Genomic DNA, 5,287 nt, shown 5'->3' on the forward strand with positions numbered 1-5,287 from the left:
TGAGCCGAAGGCAGTCGCTTAACCAACTGAGCCACCCAGGCGCCCCTGATGAGCGTGATTTTAATCAGTAGTATTAACTGTCTACAGATTTTAATGTTCTGAGCAGTGGTCAACCAAATTTTCCACTACTTAATGAGATAGTCTGCCAAAGTGGACTTGAAGTAGATCTTCTTTCCTTGTCTTATATTGTTGCAAATTATATCTTATTCATACCCCCAAGGTTGGCCATCATTAACAAAAAAAAAAAAAAAAAAAAACAGAAAATGTTGGTAAAGATGTGAAGAAATTAGAACTCTCATACATTGCCGGTAGGAATGTAAAACAATGCAGTTGTTGTAGAAAACAATTTAGCCATTCCTCAAAAAGTTATTCACAGAATTACCATATGACCTAACAATTCCAAAAGGCATCTATTCCTAGGTATATATCCAAAAGAATTGAAAAAAACAGTGTTCAAAAAAAGTCCTGTATGTACATAAATATTCATGGCAGCACTGTTCACAATAACCCAAAGGTAGAAAGAACACAAATATCAATCAATTGATGCATGGATAAACACAATGTTGTATATCCATATAATGGAATATTATTCAGCCATAAAATAGTGAAGTACTCGTATAACACCCAGTGCTCCAAACAATGAATTGTGGATCACTACATCAAAAACTAATGATGTATGGTGACTAACATAACATAATAAAATAAAATTTTTAAAAAAGTGAAGTATTGACACATTACAACATTGATGAACCTCGAAAATGTGAAGCTAAGTGAAATATGCCAGACACAAAAGATCACATATTGAATGATTCCATTTATATGAAATATGCAGAATAAGCAAATGCATATAGGCAGGAAGCATACTGCTTCTTGATTTTGTGGTTGCAAAAGGCTGGGGCGGGAGGAGAAAGGAGTGACTGCTTAATGGGTTCAGTGTTTTCTTTTGGTGTGATGAAAATGTTTTGGAACTAGATAGAGATGTTGGCCATATCGCATTCTAAATGTACTAAATGCCACTGAATTGTGCATTTTAAGCAGTTAATTTTAAGTTACATGAATTTCACTTTTTTAAAAATGTAGGACGAAATTTCTATCTTACTGGTTTTGCAAGGAACTCTACTGACTTCTTTAAAAGGAGGTAGGCAGTTACCATTCATGTTGCTTTTTAAAATGTGCATTTTAGCAGTGAAGTTCACAGTTTGCACTCCAACATGAATTAGGTTTAGAGGCAGAAGATACAGAAAAACCTCATTGACGTGTAGATATTAATTTTAAGAAGCAGTGTTAGCCATTTAGCAAGCCTATTATCAGGTTAAAGGCTTCTTAAGGTCATCTGGGTCAATCGAATCCATAATTATAAATCTCATGGATGTTATAGATTACAACCATTGAAAACCAATGGATCTAACTGAAATACTAACTATATTTTGTTTAACTTGTCACATGTTATGGTCTAGTAACAATACTCTATTTGTACTTCTCCAGGCATGTATGTTATTTCATTTCTTGATTTCTTTGGATTTGCTATATTTTTTGCCTTGAATGTCCTTTTCCCATTTTCTCACCTAGCAAACTTCTACTCTTCTTTCAAGACTTAATTCAAAGTCTTACCTCCTCAAGAAGACTTAGTTTCTCCTTCCTCTGCTCTATCTAATATCTTGTACATACTCCTATTAATTCACTTAGGACACTTAATTATAATTATATTCTTGCATTTCTATTTTCTCTACTAGACTGTGAGTTCCTTAAGAACAAAAAAAAATATCCATTATGTTTCTGCCATGTTATTTCTGCCTAGAAAAGTGCAGGGCCTGTAAGAACACATAAAAGTATGTTGACACAATTATACAAAAGAAAGTATAATGTTGGTTTTCTTGGAGGCATGAGAATAGTGAAAAGATCCTTGGAAATCTGGTGATATCTGAGCATGATTTCAGCTCCATAGAATTCTTTTTGAGAATTTTATCCCCAAGGAATCCTGTCTCAAAGCCTCAATCATCTATCTTCTCCCAAGATACAATGTCTCTGCTGTTTTGTTCCCAGTTTCTCCAACTGAGAAAGGTTCCTGATTATTTGTGCTGGCAAGAGTATTTCCTGTAGATGCTCTTAATGTAAAATGCAGCATTCTGAGATCATGGGATCTACACTGAAGAACTTTTTTCTACTTGTATCTGCTGCCATGGCTCAATTGTTCTGAAGATTTGGACACTTTTTTGTGACCTGATTTTCTCTAAAAAAGACAACTCCCTCATCCCTAGAGCACTTGAAGGTCTCTAGAAGGTTTAGAAAGGCAGACGAGTCCGCCAACCTCAGCACTCTGCCAGTTTCCATCCTGTACATGTTTTTAACCCTCAGGGTAGAGCGAATGCCTGGAGATATTCTTTCATAACATTTATTTGGCAAGAAAAATAGAAAAAAAATTGATAGCAGCCAAGGGTCACAGTTTCCACATTCTGCAAGAATATCTTGAAGCATATTCTGCTTTTATTTTTGCAAAGTAAAAAGCTCATAGTTTTGTGACAACTCCTCACATTATCTTTTTGTTTTGTTTTGTTTTGTTTTGTTTTGTTTCTGGGATAGGACTATCACAGCTATAATTCTAAATTGCTAACATTCTTTGCATTTTTGTCTTACTTGAAAATGTTATATTCCTCACCTTTTGTCTTCCTATGCATCCTTCTTCCTATGTTCATTTTTCAACTTCTAGAAGAGGCACTCTTAATTTGGGGACCACTGACCCTTAATGGCACCCAAAGATGAGCTTCTGGAAATATATGATACCTCTCACATTGTGAGCTGTGCAAAATTATATATATTTGTATATGTGTGCATTTTTCCTGGGAATAAGATCCATAAATTTCACCAGATTATCAACATGGTTCATGAGCCAAAAATTAAACATATGGTTCTGAACATGAACCATCATTGTATATAAACCTAGACAAATCTGCTTTAAGAGACTTCTTCAGAGAATTAAATAAAGGTCTCTGGCCCAAAGGGAAGTTTTTTTTGTTTGTTTGTTTTTGTTTTTGTTTTTGTTTTTTTTCTATTCCTCAAGGGGAGCTTTTTTTCTTTGAGGAGTTCTCATGAACTGAGACTAAAATTTTCTGGATTGTAAAACTGATTTTGTGATTGCACTCTCACACCTTGAAATTGACTCTCTTTATTCAAGCTGCTGGAACTTGCAGACTACTAGCTGAGCTGTTAGAAGTCACATAAAAATCACCATTTGTAACTCCTAAAGGAGAAACAGCAAAGGAACTGTTGCTGGACTTATAAATCTTTTTCAAATATTTGAGGTCCAGTTGTTATTTGTAGGTTGCTGGAGAAAATGTTCCAGCATATTAATATCAGTGAATTTATATGTGTAAACCTGTGTACATTTCTTTATCAATCTGCGTTTATTCAGCACTCTGATGATTTACACCCTCCCAGTCCCTGAAAACCCTGAGGACAGAGCGTTACACATACTCCCAATTATTTATGCATAAAAATATGAGGTTTGGCCATTGGACCCACTGACATAGCTAAACATTTTTGGCCTCCTCACAAGGTAAAGAGTGGCGATGTGGCGGTTTGTGGACTTACATTCCGTAGTCTGCATTGGTCTGTGGGGGAAGTGAAGAGGGGAGAAAAAGAGCTCCTTCAATTTCTTAAGTTACTCTCTCAGAATTCGGGGTTCATCCATTGAGGTGCAACATCAAAATTGGGATATTTTCAGGTTTTGTTAGCTTGGAGCTTTCATTTCTGCTCTTAAGTTATTCCCTTCCCCAATACTATTTCCTATGCATATGTTTGGTTTGGCAACTGGATGGGGCGGGGAGTTTTTATATACGAAGTGCTTGTATTTCACACTAGGTACATTTTATTTTTCATCTAGCATCTTGAAAGCAGGGGCCATGATTTATACTTTATAAGCACAATGCTCAGCATATAATAGATACTCAGTATCTACTGATTGATTTCAATTTTCATGCTGACTAGCAGTTTCTGAACTTTAGTGACTTAAAATAATATCTCTAACTCCTAGAGATGAGGTGGTTGAATTTTTATTTAAAGGTATAAATCCAAAGAACAGAGTTCATTAGGCAAATGTGACTTTAGACACCAAAACTCGGTCATTGTGTTCTTAGTTTTGGTCAACTTGGTTTGGATCTAGTTAGACTGGATAAGACTATAAGCTTCTAGGACTTACTTTTATTCACACAAGCATGACAGATGATCCTTCTAATAAGTACATTAAACACACACATAATACACACACAAGAATCCAGTTTCCAAAATGGTTCCACATGTTAAGGTCAGTGTTGTTTAGTTCAAGTTAGTTTGGTAATGTGCAAGGAGGTTTTACAGAAGGGCAAGTCAGATAAACTATGGTTTCAACCAGGCCTTCTTTTCTAGTTTATTGGATATCTGTTAAAATGTAAGCTCTATAAGGGTATGATATTTGTTCTTGTTTTGTTCACTTCAGTAAAAGCTTAGTGAGCAGTACCTATATGTCTAACAAAGTGGTAAGTCCTCTGAAAATACAAAGAAAAATTTTAATATGGAGCAGTCCTTATCTTCCATGAGTTCAGAATCCACCTAAGAAGATGAAATGAAAAGATACAAAAATATTGCATGCTAAGACACTCAGCCCAAGAACAGTAAAGTCTGTTATCTTTCTGGCTCTGCTACTAATTTGCTGGGTTAGCTAGGACAAGTCACTTTATTTAGGGGCATTATCATTTCCTTATTTGGAAAACTGTGGATTACATAAAATTAGAGATTGAAACTATGATAGTGGTATATTTACAAATTCCGAGGAAACAAGAGACAAAGTGTAGGTTATAATAGCCATGGAAAGAGTCAGGAAAAGATGGGTTAGAACTCAGCCTTGGGGGGTGGGTGGAAGAACTCAGCCTTGAAGGGTCAGTACCATTTAACTACATGGAGGGCATGGGAAAATTACAGGAAGAAGTACAGTACATAAGATGTCATGGAGTAAAATATAAGTTTGATATAGCTAGGATGTCTTCAGTAGTGGAGAATGTATTTTGGCAAAGAGGAAGAAATGAGATTACCAGGAAGCAGGAGTTCAGGTAGTAGAGAGGTACAAAGTGTCAGAAAAGAGATGTGGACCCAATTCAGGAGAAGAAGAAGTCATATATAAAGCGTTTTTGTGTTTGTATGTGTGTGAATACATATAGTGTATGTATAGTGCCGGCACACAGTGAACTTCATATGTGGTTAAGCAATTGTGTGTGTGTGTGTGTGTGTGTGTGTGTGTGTGTGTGTGTGTGTGTGT

The sequence above is a fragment of the Callorhinus ursinus genome, unplaced genomic scaffold (genome assembly GCF_003265705.2).
Source record: "Callorhinus ursinus isolate GAN/ISIS: 27379988/994484 unplaced genomic scaffold, GSC_fseal_2.0 scaffold95, whole genome shotgun sequence".
Lineage (NCBI taxonomy): Eukaryota > Metazoa > Chordata > Mammalia > Carnivora > Otariidae > Callorhinus > Callorhinus ursinus.